Source organism: Rhincodon typus, chromosome 12, assembly GCF_021869965.1.
Source record: "Rhincodon typus isolate 14 chromosome 12, sRhiTyp1.1, whole genome shotgun sequence".
Lineage (NCBI taxonomy): Eukaryota > Metazoa > Chordata > Chondrichthyes > Orectolobiformes > Rhincodontidae > Rhincodon > Rhincodon typus.
This window is the reverse complement of record NC_063343.1, coordinates 68,016,998-68,035,310: the sequence shown is the minus strand read 5'-3', so window position 1 is coordinate 68,035,310 and position 18,313 is coordinate 68,016,998.

The window sequence follows — 18,313 nt, the reverse complement described above, 5'->3', positions numbered from 1 at the left end:
ACTCACCGAACCAATTTATGTTAGTCATAAAATATAATGTGACCCTATCATTAACCTGCCTCTTTTATTTCTCTCAGATTTCCTTCCCTGCTCTCCTGTCCTCCTGCCTTTTCATTCTCTGCAATGCTGTATTTTTAATGAACTGAGCCTTTAAGCGGATAAGCCACTCATGGCTGTCATTTCCTATTTTCCTGTGCTGTTTGGATGTGCACAATCTGCATAGAACACAACTCATTGTTGTCAGGTCCATATTGGACCATGATGCTTACAAATTATAGTTGGAGAAAGGAAACACATGAAATGAGAATGATAAACACTGAATATTGCAGCAGAATTTTATATTGCGACAGGAAATGGAAGAGATTAGGTAGGATCAAACTCGATGATTTTAAAGATCTCATTGACTTAAAACGACAGGATTTTTGCGATGGAATCTCATAAGTGTCAGAGTGACGTGGACTATTAAGAAATCTGATAACATTGAGTGAGAGCTCAAGCAAGGCCAGTCATGATATCGGGAGCAGATAGCAGCATTTTACAAGAGTTTCAGACATCAGGATGAGATTTTTGCTCGGCTGCAGTGAGATGCTCATTAAAGGGTTTTGCTGTCAACCTCATCAACTGTAGATCCCGAATCATTTATTTACAATATATTTCAATGACTTGGATGAGTAAAGTGAATGTTATATAGACTAATTTGCAGAAGACACAAAGATTGGTGGAAAGGCAAGTGATGAGAGTGAGGAGTCTGCAGAAGGCTATTGATGGATTAAGCCAATGGTTAAAAACTTGGCAGATGGAATATGATGTGGCAAAATGTGTGGTTATGCACTTTGACAGGAAGAATAGAGAAGCTGAAAGATTTTTAAATGGAGCAAGACTTCAGAAAGCTGTTGAACAGAGGGATTTGGGAGTGCTCATGTATCAATCAAATCTACGATTAGTGGGTAATAGGGAAGGCAAATATAATGTTGCCGTTTATTTCAAAGGGAATGGAGTATAAAAGTAGTGAGGCTTGGCAAAAAATATATAAGGCTCTGGTCAGACTATAGTTGGAATACCGTGAATTGTTTTGAGCCACTTATCTAAGGAAAGTTATTCTGGCATTGGAGGCTGTCCAGGGATCATTCACTAGGCTGTGCCAGGTGTGGAAGGACTATCTTATGAGGAGAAGGTGAGTAGGTTAGGCCTGTACTCATTGGAATATAGAAGAATGAGAGGTGTTCTTATTGCAACAATAAGATTGTTATGGGATTTGACAGCATATATATGGATAGGTTGTTTCCCCTTGTGGGAGAGTCCAGAACCTGAGGACATAATCTCAGAATCAGGGGTCACTCATTTCTTGCCCATAATCTAAGCCTGTCCAATTCCTCCTAAAGCCATGTTACATCATCTTTTCAACGCACATTCCCAGTTGGCCCCACCACCAAATCATTGGTAGATCATGTAAACAGATGCAGCCCAAGTACCAATCCTTATGGCACACCACTGATCAGAGTCTTCCAACTTGAGAAAGACACATTTATTCCTACTTCCTGTTTTCCATCAATCATTAATCCTGGTGACTACTTTACCTCCTTCAAGAAGCTCTGGGTAGGCCTAGATAATTCTGCACATTAAGTAAGCAGCAGGCACCAACTTGGTACGTGTTACAATACAGGTTTTTTTGGATGATTTCAAGTTGGCTGGGGGCTAAAAAATACAATCCTGGCCCAGAGAGCATTAGAATAGCAAGTTTGGAATTAACAACAGCTTAAAAAAGAATCAGATGAGTTGAGACAAGGTTGGGTTGTGTGGCTGAGTTTGGGATAGATGGTCTTGTTAATGGCACAAATATTGGTCAGAAGCTTGTTTCCAGGTCAAATATGACACCAAGATTGCAAACAATCTGCTTCAGACAGTTGTCAGGGATAGAATAATGGTAACAAAAACATAAATTGCTGGAAATGCTCAGCAGGTCTGGCAGCATCTGTGGAGAGAAATCAGAGTTAACCTTCCTCAGAAGGGTCTTAGGAAGGATCACTTGACCCAAAACATTAACTTTGATTTCTCTCCACAAATGTTGCCAGAACTGCTGAGCTTTTCCAGCAATTTCTATTTTGTTTCTGATATACAGCATCTGCAGTTCTTTCAGTTTTTGTAGAATTATGATGTCTTGACTGTCTATAATGCTTAATACCTGTGCAGAACGTGACAAGCTTAAATATATAAAAATAATACAATAACAACAAATCATTAACATGAAAAACCATAGGCAAATTGTCTTAGCATATTATATATGAAAAGCTGTTTTGATTGGCTTTTAAGTGACAAATCATATTATTTATGGCCGTAAATTCGGAATGATATGTTGTGTGTTATCTATTCAACGTGCAAAATATTCCAATGTTTAATGTGCATCTTTGCCCCACTGACTCTAGATGCGAACGGAGGCATAAGCTTAATTGTCTATGCATGGTCCACTGATATAAGGAGTGATTGAGAAGAATGAAACTTCTCTAAAGTTTATTGATATACAGGCTGTGAATCTATTAGTTGTGTCTAGAATTATGGGGGGTCAGCAACTTAGGAAGGAGATAAGGGAATATTTTGCCACTCAGAGAGTAGTGACTCTTTGGAATTCTCTAGCTCCAAAGGTCAGGGATGCTAGTCACTGAGGATATTCAAGGCTGAGATCAAGAGATTGTTGGACTCTAAGGAAATAATAGGGATGGAGATCGTGCAGGGAAGACGTCAAAGTTCAGCCACAATCTTATTAAATGGTGAGGTAAATTCAAAGAACTGGATGCCTTATTCCTGCTCTTAGTTAATCTGATCTTATTTTAGAAGCATTGCAGAGACTTCAGCTCATGACATTGGCTGAAATGTCTGTGCAGAACTGACGCAATGTTCACAAAAGCATTGGAGTTTTCCCCAGTGTCCAAGGCCTCTAATCAACATTTACCCATTGAAAAAGCTGATAGTCTAGCCGTTTGTTCTTTGTTGTAAGTGAGAGCTTATTGTGAGCAAATTGGCTGCCATGTCTTACATTCAACCATGACTATACTTCCAAAAGGCTGTATCACATTGGCTGTACAGTGCTTTTGGACGTCCTGTGGACATGAAGGGTGCTATACAAATGTAGTTATTCTTTCTTTGCACTAGAGGTCTCATGAAGTTATTATGGAGTTCATGTTCTCACCCCAGTGAGAAGCCTTCCTTCACTCATTCAACAAGGCACAATTGAGGCAAATCAAGGCTTATGATGTAGCTTGAAAGAGCAGCTTTGGAGAGAGAAAGATGGCTAATGACAGGTCAATAATCGGGCAGCATTTTGACCTTTTCAATATATTTGAAAATATAATTAAATTATTTTGCCTGTACATACAAAAATATACCTCACTGATCTAAATTACTTCTCAGTTCATTTTCTGTGTTATTAAGCTAGCGTCTGCAATGCTGTTCCCCGTGACAAATTCAGAAAGGTAATGTATTTTGTTTCTTCATTTGGAAAAAAAAAGAACGAGAAGTGAGGGAACAGCCTTTTCTCTTTGGTGCGTTCTGTATCCTGGAACTGAGCCAGAAAGTTGAAGTCTGCTGCAGTATGCCATGTCTTTCCCTTCAGCAAGACTTAGTTGTTTTTTCGGCTGTGTGGCTAAGTGCCGACTGGAATCAGCATAATATCACAACTCACTCTGGGTCTGAGTCTCAGGTGGCCCCAGGTAGCAGCTGAACAGCAGCATTTAGGCTCTGCAGACTTCAAATTAAAGCTCAAGATAAAGATAAACTGAAGAAGAATATTTGCTTAGTGTATTTGGGAACATTTCCTATCTTTTAATAGAATTAATTATAACCTCTTTAAAGGCTGAGCTTGTACCAACCTAGAATGAAGCAGTTCTGCATTGATATCCCTGTTGCTAGGCTGCAGGCTGTCTACAGGAATTAGAAATTGATGGATGTAGCTGAAGGTGAGACACCAGTCACATTGAAAAGCTTCTTAGCTTTGAACTAATTAACAGTGTTTCATAAATGCTTTCATGCACTTTATTCCAAAATATGGAGAACTATAAAAGATCTTATAAAATGTTGACAATAACACTGAGTATTGTATTCAATGTGCTCACTTTGGGGTGTGCCTTTCAAGAATGATTTGTGTGACCTTGGCTTCATTCCAGACAAAAGCAATTGCTGATTTTGTAGAGGATAGAAATAAAATCCAAATCTTGATAATTGCTGTTAAATCCGTTTGCAGAGCTACTCCAAAGAGAATATTTCACTGAAGTAATAAAAGCAGCAAGATTGTCAGAGATTAAGGACAGTGTATCAAATGGATTGGAAAGGAATGTGGATATCCATTAATAAAACATGAGTTTGTTTTTCTATGTGGGATATGCTTTATTGCTCTTCATTTCGACAAAGGTTATTGCCAAAGGGATATGGGTATAAGGAGTTGACGTGCCTTTCTGACAGTTACAAGCCCCATCTTATCCCACTTTGAAGTGAAGTACTGCCTGCAGTAAATTCACTGAGAGTGGATTACCAGAGAATGAAAAGCAGAGCATTGAAATGTTAATATAATTTTAACACTTTCAACTTTTCCCAGTTCTACTGAAAGGTCACGACTGGAAAGGTTAAGTCTAGACTGGATTTAATGTTGGTGGCATCCCTTCCTCTTCTGAATGTTAAATCTCATGATCAGTTACTGATTGCCTAATGGGAGGGACCCCCCACACCGCCCTCCCAATTCTAGGTAATGCTGCTGGAAAACACTGCATGGTTTGCTGGGTGGCCTTTGCAAGGCACAAGGAAAGCCATTGAATTTTACTAAACTACTAAATTCCAGTGCACTTGTTGAAAAACACAAAATGGGAGCAGGACTAAACCATTCCGCTCTTCCAGTCTGCTTCACCATGTCTGTTCATCCAATTCAGTAGCTTGTTTCTACTTCTCCTGCATATCCTTTGACCCCTTTAGCCCCAAGTGTTATATCCAACTCCTTCTTGAAATCATATGATGTTTTGGCTTCTGCTGCTTTCTGTTGTAGCCAATTCCTCAAGCTCACCACTGTCTTGCCTCAAGGGTATTTGGTTTCAGTTAACTTATTAATAAGCCTAAATAACATGCTGCTGTGAGTGGGCAGGTTTCACATATTGACATCTTTGTGCCTTAATCGCAGGACGTTTTCCCTTTGCTAGAAGACTGACATGCAGCCTCTCCAGCCGCCTTGTTTCCATCATGATGGGCTGAATTAAATTGCACCCACCATTTGTCTCTTTGCAGGTGCTGCCAGACCTGCTATTTCGACACTTTTTGTCATTATTTTAAATTTCCAGAATCTTCAGTATGTTGCTTTAGGATACATTACTTGTAGTTTGTTCGAAATCTTTGCTGGTTTCTTTCCCTCATCATAACATTCCAACATTCACTCATTAAACCTTTCCTACTCCTCCTATAGGGCCTACCTCATGCTGGGATATTGCCCCATGGAGATTGAGATAATCCTGCACTGTATTCAAAGCACCAACTAAACCATCATGACCCACAGCTGTGAGTGTCCTACAATAACGCCAACCCAAAGTTATTCTCCATTACTGTGCAGATCTGTCCCTGATCATTTCACAAGAGGCGCCAATGTACTTTTAACAAAAAACATCAAACTATTACACACAAAACAGATTCACAAATGGTATTAAACTCTATAGGAAATATTTGAAATAGTGAAGTTACAAATATTGAAAAAATTCAACTCTTTCACCCCAACAACCACAGATCTTGGGGTGGCACAGTGGCACAGTGGTTAGCACTGCTGCTTCACAGTGCCAGGGACCCAGGTTCAATTCCACCCTTGGGTGACTGTCTGTGTGGAGTTTGCACATTCTCCCCATGTCTGCGTGGGTTTCCTTCAGGTGCTCTGGTTTCCTCCCACAGTCCAAAGATTTGCAGGCTAGGTGGATTGGCCATGCTAAGTTGCCTGTAGTGTTCAGCAATGTGTAGATTAGGGGGGTGAGTTTGGGTGGGTGCTCTGAGAGTTGGTGTGGACTTGTTGGGCCGAAGGTCCTGTTTCCACACTGTAGGGATTCTATGATCTATGTTCAAACCTCAGTGAAGAATCACCCCTGCCTCCACACCAAAGCTCCTTGATATGATTGTAACTATTTACTTCTGCATTCACTTGATGCTATTTTCTTTAGTTAATGATTCTTCCTGAAACCATAGAATCCCTACAGTGCAGAAAGAGGACATTCAGCACATCTTAGTCTGCACCATCTCACCAAAGACATTCCACCCAAACAGCCCCCACCTTATCTCCATCACCCCATATTTACCATGGCTAATCCACCAAGCCTGCATATCCCTGAACTCCACAGGGAAATGTAACATGGTCAATTCACCTAACCTGCAACTCTTTGGACTATGGGAGGAAACCAGAACACATGGCAGAAACTCATACAGACACAGACACAGGCAGATGCAAATTCCACATAGATAGTCACCCAAGGCTGGAATCAAACAAGGGTCCCTGGTACTGTGAAGCAGCAGTGCTAACCATTGTGCCACCCTGAAGGATCATGAAGTAGCAGCAAGCACAGGAGCCAGGGAATCATAATTTGAACAGTGTGGGTCTGAGCGGAAGGATAGATATGACATAAGTGACTAGAACCCTTAAAGAAAGTGTTAGCTCAGCTCACTCATCCCTTAATATGGACTTCTTAACCTCATGACTTCATCAACTTTGTGGAATGTATTTGTCTCTCTCTCTACAGCCCTTTATTTCTGGCTTTCCTCTAAACAATTCAAGACTTCTTGCCTTGTCCTGATCACTGAATTTCTCATAACAACACCTCTGATATAAAGGACATCTTCTTTCAAACTCAACCTGCTTCAGTCCAAATGAGCCTCCCTCTTGGCCATCTTTTCTCACTCTCTCTCTCTCTGGGTCATAAAACCCAGGTCAGCAAGCACTCTAGAAATTATCTCCTCGTGTTCATTTATCTAAAACATGTGATTTCTTGAAGTGCTGTTTTTGGTTGACTCAGTGTTCAAAATTACTTTCTGACACTTTTTTCTTAAAATCAGATGTTCACAGAACTGGAAATTAAAATCCATTTTTCTTACACTTTAGAATCCAAGTTTAGAATCCAAGGGTAACACAGTGGCAAAGTGGTTAGCACTGCTGCCTCACTGTGTCAGAGACTAGGTTTGATTCCAGCCTTGGGTTACTGTATGTGTGGAGTTTGCACATTCTCCCCATGTCTCTCTGGGTTTCCTTCAGGTGCTCTGGATTCCTCCCACAGTCCAAAGATGTTCAGGTTAAGTGAATTGGCCAAACTAAATTGTTCTGTAGTGTCTAAGGATGTCTAGGCTAGGAGGAGTAGACATGGTAAAAGTGGGGTTATGGGCACAAGTTGGGATGCTCTTTGGAGGGTCGGTGCAGACTTCATGGCCAAAATGACCTCCATCTGGGCTATGAGGATTCTGAGTTCCCAAATAATAAGCATATATTATGAGACTTCATCACAGATTGTAGTTTAAGGTACAGAAGGAGGCTAATTTGTTTTCAATTTGCATCAAATATTTGGATATCAACCCAGTGGAATTATATTGAACTCCATAATGGATAAACAAAAAACTCAGCAGTAAAGTACAAAAAACAGTTTTTACATGTTAAGAAGAGTTCCAAATTAGGTGCATGACAAGTATATAGGTCAGTAGAGAATTCAGAGAGGCAGCAGATTCTACTTGATGCGGAGAAATGTGAAGTAGTATATTTTAAGGAAATGAAAAGCCAATGGGGAGGATTACATCAAACATACAACTGTGAAAAAGACCATTTGGCCCAATGGATCCGTGCTGATATTTATGCACCACATGAGATTATTCCCACCTGTCATCATCCAACCTTATCAGTATAACCTTTTCTTCTTTTCCTTACAATTGTCCAGTTGCTCTTAAATCCACCAGAAAGAAATCTGAAGTGGTAAGATTATTAATAAGAGCAATGAAAAATGGAAGAGTGCACCGCCTTGGATATCTAAAGTTGTAAGTGCAAAGGTAGGAAAATGGGGAATTTATTTATGAGGAAGAAAACTCAAACAGCTTCTCAAAATTAAGAAGGATTTTGATAGAGTCAATATTGCAAGATTCCATTTGTTGAGAACTTTTTAACGAGGAGCGTAATGTCCAGTTACTCACAGGGAAAAATGAAAGGAGAAAGTTGAAGAAATGTTTAAAATAGAACAGAGGACTATTGAAGGCAGAGACTTAAAAGGGAATTTGATTATTGATGTGGAAATAAGGCTGTAAGTAGATGGTTCCAAGTTGTGAAGAACAAATTCATTTTTCATAATTCCTGCAAATTTCAAACAATTGGAAAGGGAAAGGAGACTGATTCCTGACCCCCTAAAACATATTGATCCTACATGGTGCAGCTGTTCCCTACATTGCAATCCTCACTGAGCTAAACAAATTCAACATTTATTTAATCACCTGTTCAGAGATGTTTTTACATACCTCTGGAGCAGATGGTACTTGAACCCAGGTCTCCTGGCCCAGAGGTAGGGACGCTACAAGAACCCCTCCAAATTCAGTATTAGAAAGATTCAAAACTGAAACTACAGTCGGTTCTGCAATAACGCGTGTTTCATCAATAGAAAGCATCACAAATGGCATAGGATGTCTATCCTATGATTCAGCTTAAAATTATACAAATCAGGCGCAGTCAGTTCTGCTATAACACAATAGTTGCTCCTGTGCAACATCGCATTAGCTATTTGCAAATTGACTGTAACATGATTGACAAATAGTGCCAAAAGAGTTTCCATGCCAACATCACATGATCATTTTGTGGGCTTTTTTGTGAAGAGCTTTCTGTGAGAGGTACAGTACAACCTCCTCCCCATCAAGTTATTGTGACATGTTTTCAAGGTAAAGTGTTACATTTACTTTTATTTCGTTATTAGATATGATTTAGACATTTATTCAAATTCTGCTATCCCTTGTGTTAGGTTTTTGAGTGATTTTTGAGCGATTTTGGGTGATTTTTTTGGTGGTCTGCCCCTAACCCCACTTTTCCCATAGGCCCTGTTATTTCTATAACGCAATTTTCTGTAATGCGATGTTGCACAGGAGCAACTATTGTGTTAAAGCAGAACCGACTGTGCCTGATTTGTATAATTTTAAGCTGAATCATAGAATGGCATTTAAAAAATGTATTTCACAAATTTTTCAATTTGCACATCTTCCACACATGAGTTTTCAGAAAGCAAAAAATAATAAAGTCTAGCATTTCCAGGTATTCATCTCACTTGCCATGTTAGTTCTCAACAGTCTGCTCAATGCTATGTTTTTCCATTGAAAATCAGACATCCTATGCCATTTGTGATGCTTTCTATTGATTTGCTGTGGCCCAGTTTGTTTATATGATTAAAGCTAGCTACAGCAAATAGCTACTGTACCAAGGCAACATGTTCACTGTTACTGACAGTGGATTTAATTTCTCCCCATTAAATTACAATTAAGTATCCCAAATTGTAACGAATGACAAATGATACATAGAGCTGCAGTCAATCCAAACATGTTCTTATAATTTCTATCAGGAAAATGTTACTAAAATGATAACAAGAAAACCCTCAAAAATTTGTTTGTGTAATGAAGGATGTTTATATATTTATACCAAGCTTTATCATCGTATATACAATGATAAAAACACTGGATTGATCATTTATAGGCCAGGATTAATAAACCAGAGAACGTTGCATTAAATCCCACCATTCCTATTTAATCACTTGAATTCAGTTTAAAAAATAGAGATGTAAACACGGCATTGATCAAAAGAATCACCAGTATCTTGCACAGGTTGGAGCATTTTAGCAATGAAGAGACAGGTTTGATCGGCTCAGGTTGTTTTCTTTACAGCAGAGAAGATTGAGGGAGACCTGATTGAGTTGTACACGATTATGAGGGTTCATGGGCAGGTGGGTAGGAAGCAGCTCAGTTGAAGGATCAATAACGAGGGGGCATAATTTTAGGGGGACAAGCTTGAGGGTTAGAGGGGATTTGATTTCTCTTCACCGAGAGGCTGGTTGGTAGGGTAGTAGAGCCAGGAAACCTTACAACCTTTAAAAAGTACATGGATAAGCACTTGAAATGTCAGAACATTTAAATCTATGGACCAAGTGCTAGAAAGTGGAATGAATATAGGTAGATCAGTGCAGACTTGATGGGCGAAAGGACATCTGTTGTGCTGTATGACTCTATGATGATAACATTATCAGATCGTTCTTCAAAACAAACTGGTTCATTAAGTGAACCTGCCATTCTTACTTAACCTGGGCTCCTATGTGATTCGAACCCTATATCAATGTGGGTTGACTCTTAACTGCAGTCTGAAGTGGCTGGTGTAATAACTCAGGAAGCCCAACTGGAAAGGAATATTGTTTATTATCGAACACCGAAATAGAGCCCCTACTTGAAACATAGATAGGCTAGCCCCAGCCAAGGACAAACAGTTCTGCAGACCCATCCCTGGTTCTGCTTTATAAAGGGTTCAGATGCTGAGTTCCAGCTGGGCAGGCTATTGCCTGTTACCAAGGGAACTCTACTAAACAAACTCCACAGGGAGATTACTTAATGATTTCCCAAGGAAGTGTATCACATCTGAAAGACCATTCAACTTGCCCACCATCAGCTTTTCATGGGACATTAGGCCATGCAATGAAGGCCATGCCGTAGCATGGAAAATATGAGGAGAGCTGAGTTATTTATATATCTATGCATTTAATATATGTGAGTTACTTGTGTGAAGGGTTTTCTAAAACAAAAGATACAGGTCAGACAGTCCTTCCAGAAGAGTGAGCTAATCCAGTATGTTTCAGATTGCAGTGACCGATGGAACTTTAATAGGCAATTGATTTTCTCTGTGATGGTTTGCCAATTGCGAGATAAACATAGAATCACAGAATTAATTTTGTGCAGAAGAAGGCCATTTGGCCTATCATGGCTGCATCAGCTGTATTATCCACTGCCAATCTCCTGCCTTTTCTCCATTATCCTGTGCACATTCAACATCCTCCAATGCCTCAATTGAACCTGCATCCACCACATTTTCAGGCAGTGCAATCCATACTCTAGTAACTCGCTGTGTGAAAATGTTTTTTCTCATCTGACCCCTGCTTCAATTGCACATCACATTAAATCATTTTTGCTTCTTTTACAAGCAGAAACAGTTTCACTCGATCCACTCTATCCAGCTTGCACATGATTTTCAAAACCTTCAACACATCTCCTTTCAACCTTTTTCTCTCCAAGGTAAAATATCTCAACTTCACCAATCTATCCTCAGAAACTAATATAGTTTTACCCCAAGAACAGGAGTATAGGACTATTCAGGGAAAACATGATTACTACATTAGACAAAGTTTGTTTGTGCAAATTCCACACCAAGATTATTTGGTGAGAAATCTGCAGACTATTAAAAGCTGAGAAAGTGTAAGCTCTCAGTTTTGCCAGTATTCATGTGATGAGAATTCACAGATACCACGAAAGAACTGGGGAGAATCAATTGTGTCAAACTCATACATTTGACTTAGAAGGGTCACTTCTCTGGATTTCTCTGTAATGGATGGACTTGAGAAATGGAATGAGACTTTAGTGCGTAATGTGTTCTTAGAAGTTTTGAACTATTTTCGATTTTTAATTGTCTTGATTCATTTTGTTTTTTTCCTTTTGTGGAATAAATTGCTCTTTTATTGTTAAAGAAACTATGCAGCCTTATGTAATTATGTTTCAGTGAATAACTTCCACATTAACCAAAATAAAAAAGCTATCAAGCCAGATTTCATTTTGGGACCTGACTTGTCTGGTAGTGGATTCAGCTGGGATCATAACAATATAATGATGGATTGGTCCTCCTTCGGTGCTGTAGATCATTTTATGTTTCTATAAGTAACTGGAGCCTATATTCGACTACCTAATCAATATTATTTTATCAAAATAATGTGCAAAAAGCTCCCTTTCATCAATAAGTGCACAATATGAAGTAGTACTAAACTATCGCGACTTTATTCTCAAACCACAATCTGAGCTATTCCAGTTTCATTCTGGCTAGGGCAGCAGTTAGAGACATGATATCAGGGGTGTACTACTGAGGCTTTGTAAGGCCCTGGTCAGGCCACATTTGGAGTATTGTGTGCAGTTTTGGGCTCCATATCTCAGAAAGGATGTACTGGCCCTGGAGCGGGTTCAGAAGATGTTCACGAGAATGGTCCCAGGAATGAGAAGCTTAACATATAAGGAACGTTTGAGGACTCTGGGACTAAACTTATTGGAGTTTAGAAGAATGAGGAGGGACCTAATTGAAACTGACAGAATACTGAATGACCTGTTCAGAGTGGATGTTGGGAAGATGCTTCCATTGGTAGGAGAGACCAGGACCTGAGGGCACAGCCTTAGAGTAAAGGGAAGACTTTTTAGAACGGAGATAAGGAGAAACTTCTTCAGCCAGAGAGTGGTGAATCTTTGGAATTCACTGCCACAGAAGACTGTGGAGGCCAGGTCATTGAGTACATTTAAGACTGAGATAGATAGGTTTTTGATTTTCAAGGGAATCAAGGGTTACGGGGAGAAAGCAGGAGAATGGGGTTGAGGAACTTATCAGCCATTATTGAATGGTGGAGCAGACTTGATGGGCCGAATGGCCTAATTTCTGCCCCTATGACATATGGTCTTATGATATTCTACAATTAGAAATTAGGTAATGGTGAAATAATCTGGTTTAGTAATATTGGTTGAGGGATAAACATTGGTTTAAGTCTGAGAGAAATCTCTGTTCTTCAACAGGTGCCATGGGATCTTCACAGTCCTTTAAAAGATCAACTGAAACATAGTCAATATTTCATCTGAAAGGTGGCATTTCTGACAGTGCAACGCTCTCTCACTACTCTGGGAGTGTCAAGCAAGTGGCCAAGTATCAGAAATGGAACTTGACTCAATGATCATCCACTGACATCTCAAGAAAATGAACATGCGTCAAGTAAGGATAATATTGATGTGATGACCCATGGTTCACTTGACTGTAGTTGATAAAGTATGGAGGCAACTTGTTAGCTTCATGGACAATTGGATTGAAGCCCAGCCAGTTAATATTCATCTGTGAAGAACAATCTCTGGGGAAAGAAGCCAGGGCATCATCGGCAGCCAATAAAGATAGCAAGAGAAATAGTTGTTTTCAGGGTTTTAATACAATTGTGGTATTAGAAGATTTAGAGTCATGCTTGGCAGCAGTGTTAAAGCTTTAAAGCTCAGAAGATGTAAACAACATACTGGTAGGTGGTGCGACAATGGATTAATGTGTCCTTCCAGAATTCAAGGGCAATGCCTTTAATATTATCTCTATAATCTCTGAGACCAATGCTTGCAAAACTCCTACTCTAACATGTTTTACGAAACCAGCTATTATGTCAGGAATAGAACATCTCCTGCCCATTGCTAAAAATGGTTCATCCTAATAATTTATTCAGGATTACAAATTGCCATCATTAATTTCCCATTTTGTGCCAACCTTGAACATCCCACTCTGAATAGCTACGTTTTCAGCACTAGGGCGGTAATATTGCTCCACCACTATCTTTGACAATCTTTTGTTTCATAGTTTTAACATTTAATGTACATTTATGTAACACATGTCACATCTCTTGAGATATCTCCCAATATCAGAAATGTTTACACTTATTTTATTATGGCATCTGGAAGCCGACCCCTTTGAGACTACAGCACCCCCCTTGGAACTGCTCTGGAGTGTTATCTTTATGCTCAACTCTTGGGGCAGAGACAATTGGCCCTATGTCTTTCTGACTAAGAGAAGAGAGCTATCTCTGAACCATTATTGACAGAAGCAACAAGGACCAGTATTGGGGAGGCAATGGCATAGTGGTTTTATTGCTAGACTATTAATCCAGAGACCCCAGCAATGTTCTGGTGGACCTGGGTTCAAATCCTCCCATAGCAGATTGTGGAATTTGAATTCAATAAATATCTGGAACTAGGAATCTAATGATGACCATGCAACCGTTGTCAGGGGAACTACCCATCTGCTTCACTAATGTCCTTTAGGGAAGGAAACTGCCATCCTTACACGTGACTCCATCCCCACAGCAATGTGGTTGATACTTAACTGCCTTCTACAGTCCTATTCCCCATCTTATTTTTCATCTATATTCTTTCACTTGGTGACATCATCTGAAGGCACAGTGTTGTTTTTATATATACAGTGGTATCACCACACTTTGCCTCACCTAATCCATTCCAATGATGCTACTTTCTACAAGGGGGCCTCCAAAATGTCCACTTTCTTCTTCACCTGAGGATTCCCCGCCATTGTGATCAACAAGGTCCTCAATCATGTCCAAACTACATCCCACACTTCAGCCCTGACTAATTCTCTTCCCTTCCGCACGGTGATAGGGTCCCCCTGGTCCTCACCAACCCACCAGCAACCACATCCAAAGGATCATTAGCCGTCATTTCTGCCACCTTCAGTGGAATGCCACAACCAAGCACATATTCCCTTCCCCTCCCTTGTCAGCCTTCCGTAGGACAGTTCCCTCTGGGATACTCCTCCTCCATTCCCAACACTACCTCACATCCCCACAGCACCCTCCCATGCAATTGCAGAAGGTGTAACATCAGTCCTTATACTATCTTCCTCCTCACTGTCCAAGGCCCCAAACACACCTTCCAGGTGAGTCAGCGATTTACCTGCATGTCACTCAATCTAGTTTGCTTCTCTAGTCGAGAATTTGCAGCTCACAACATGGTCACCTCGATATTGAATGCAGATGAAATGCAGACTGGGCGGCCGTTTTGCAGAACACCTACGTTCTGTTCGCAAAAATGACCCTGAGCATCCAGTTGCCTGCCATTTCAACACACCACCGTGTTCCCTGGCCAACATTTCAATCTCAGACCTGCTAAAGTGCTCCAATGAAGCCCAGTGCAAGCTGGAAGAACGACATATTTTCTGCTTGCATACCCTGCAGATTTCAGGACTCAGTATCAAATTCAATAATTTTAGGGCCTGAGCACCCTCTCCCGTGTCGTTACCCCAAGCCCCCACACACCAAACCTTGTCATCACATGGGCTGCCATCATCAACAAACCTTTAGCAGCTGTTGATTCTTCTAGGCTGACCTTTACCCATTCCTTTGTCTGCCAAACTGCTTTTCTCTCTTTCTGGGCCCCATCTCCAACTATCATTTACTCCTCCCCCTGCCCCCCAACCCCACCTTCAACATATATGTCAGCATTTTCTGAGCTACAATTAGTTCTAAAGAAAGGGTCACTAGACCTGAAATGTAACTCTGATTTCCCTCCACAGATGCTGCCAAACCTGGAGAGTTTTTTCAGCATTTTCTTTTTATGTTTCTGATTTGCAGCATCTGCGATTCTTTGAGTTTGTGGGATTGTGTTCAATAGTGACTGAGATCAGTCAGTGGTGAAAATAGCCTCTTTATTGACCGTCTGCAGTGGCACAGTTTGAGGTGGTGATGGAATCCAAAGTACAGTTTTGCAGTCGTCTCTTTTATACACGGTTTTGACGTGCATTAAAATTTTAGAACTTTGGTGTCACAAAGTCGTATCTATTGTACACATGTTTGGATGACATTTGTCTTGGGGAAACAGGAGATATTTTAAGCACTGGCTAAATACTGGCTGATGTGATTAGAATGTCTGTCCAGTCTGAACCTGCATAAGTAAGAGGTGTTAGTCCTTTTGTCTTTAAAGTTAGTAATGTTAGTGGAAATACTAGACCTACATGATCTAATTAAGTGAGAAAGTAAATGTGCACTAAATAAAAAGTACAGAGGATATTAAGCTGATCTCCTGCACCTGGGTCACAAGATTTCATCCACTATTGATGGTTTTTGACAGTTCCTACACATTCGTTCATGCAGTTTCACGGAAGCACCGTTTTGATAGCCCGTTTCCTATTTAATATGTATTTAAAACATGTAAATCTGTATGTTAATACAAGATCGTAGTCCTAAATAAATGTTAGAAATAGGTAGTACAGTGTTATAGAAATACATAGTGTATAGAAATAAAAAAGCAGCAGACTGTAGGGACATGCTGATGGAGGAAACTGTTTGATGTCCTACAGCCAATTCAGATCCTGAGAGATGGTAGCTAAAGGCCAATTTATATTATAATCTTTCATAATTTTGAAAGAGTTGTGGAGACACGATGATGGGAATGGCATTGTTTTGAGTAGGCTACAGTATTAACACTTATTCAAGGGTAGCCTTTGATACAGAAAATGGTCTAAACACTGCTTGCAGCATGGGGCTGATAAGAATTGAAGGGTGTAAGGAAACAGTAATGGATTGGCAGCCTAGGAAGGAATGTTTAATTTAGTTTATCTTGTAAGAGTAAAATGTACTACAAAAACATGGTTTTATGAATGAATGGAAACACGGTATAGTAAACATAGAGCACTTGTGACTGAGTTAGTAAAGAGAATCATAATACAATATCTCACAGGATTTTCTCACTAAATGTGATTAGAATGTCTGAACCTGCATAATTAAGAGGTGTTAGTCCTTTTGTCGGTAAAGTTAGTAATGTTAGTGGAAATACTATATTGAACCAGATTAGGTATTTTGATGATGTGTTCCTATGTCCCTGCTTATATGATGGAGTGAGTGATTGAAAGATATTAGTGCTAGAGACTGGTCAGCTAAACTGCATTATCTTTCCCCATTCTGTACTTTCTTGCATTCTGATTGCTATTTCAGTTGAGAATGGGACAACACAGATGCAAGTAAACAATGCATATTCTTATACAATATCAGTTTAATAAGTATAATATTAACCATGTGATTTTCATACAGAATTTTTAACAAAATGAATATTTTCCTGGATTTTCCAATGTTTGCATTGGCTTCAAAAAGAAGTATACTATCTTAGACACTGCCTAGTGATTGAGAGTCACACTGCATAATGGCCCACACCTCAAAAATGTCTTCATGAGTTGTCAAACACTTTGGAATATCATGAAGTTATGAAAGGCGCTAAAGATTTCCCAGCTCTTTATATCCTGACTGATTTATCTTTCTCTTGCCTAGCCCATACATAATGCCCTTCCAAGTATTCTGCGGTCAGTCAATTTAACATATACCATTGAATAATCATGAGATGCATCTGATCTGGTATTAGTTAATGCAACACCCAATGCATTATTAGCAACTGAACATTGTGCATTCAATTTCTTCTGAGTTTAATGTTTTAACTCTGATTGATTGGGAATGATACTTTTGGAATAAAACAAATGAGGTTTGTGTGTTTGCAATCTCATTATTAATGGTTTTTCATCAATATTATTATACGCAGTGACTTTATCAGATTTAGAGTTAGATTGTGAACTTCAGAAAATTATGTGCATACCTACTCATAAAAGGTAAGTAAAATTAACTTACTTTTACAAAATGTATGGATGGATTTAGAGGTAGGATCACCCTAATGCCCTGATTGATAGTCTACTCATTGTAAAGTACAATTAATTATATTGCATTCTATACTTGCACATATTTTAAGTTTTGCATCTGTCGGGTGAAATTTCTTTATTCAGTTCTGGCATCAACCTAGGTCTTAGAAATGACAACAGCAAACATAGCCCTATCAACCTTGAACAATTCTCTGGAGGCTTCTACAAACATTGGGCGAGCTGTCCTACAGACTGTCAAACAACAGCCTGACGTAGTCATACTCACAAAATCATAATTAAAGGCAATGTTTCAGGCAAACGCCACCATTATCCCTGGGTACGTGCTGGCCTACTGAGAGCACAGACCCACCAGATGGGAAGGCATGGTGCAAAACAGTTGAGATGGAGTTGGACTGGAGCCCTTGATCTTGATTTCTGACTGCATGAAATCTCAAGGCGTGAAGTCAATAGTGGACACAGAATGTATTCTAGGAGAGCAATTTCAATGTACATCACCATGAACTGTTTTGAAGAAGTCATATCAGTCTCCAGATGTTAACTTTGTTTCTCTTTCTACAGGTGCTGCTAGATGGAGTCATAGAATTATACAGATCTGGTGGGTTTCACCATCATTTTTATTTCAGATTGTCAGCATGTGCAGTTCTTTGCTTTTATTTCTATGAGTGGCTTCTATGAGTCTGAAAGGAGATAACACGGTGTAGAGCTGGATGAACACAGCAGGCCAAGCAGCATCAGAGGAGCAGGAAAGCTGACGTTTCAGGTCGAGACCCTTCTTAAGGACATAGTTGCAAGACTGATTCTGTAGAAGGTGGCGAGAGAACCAACAAGAGG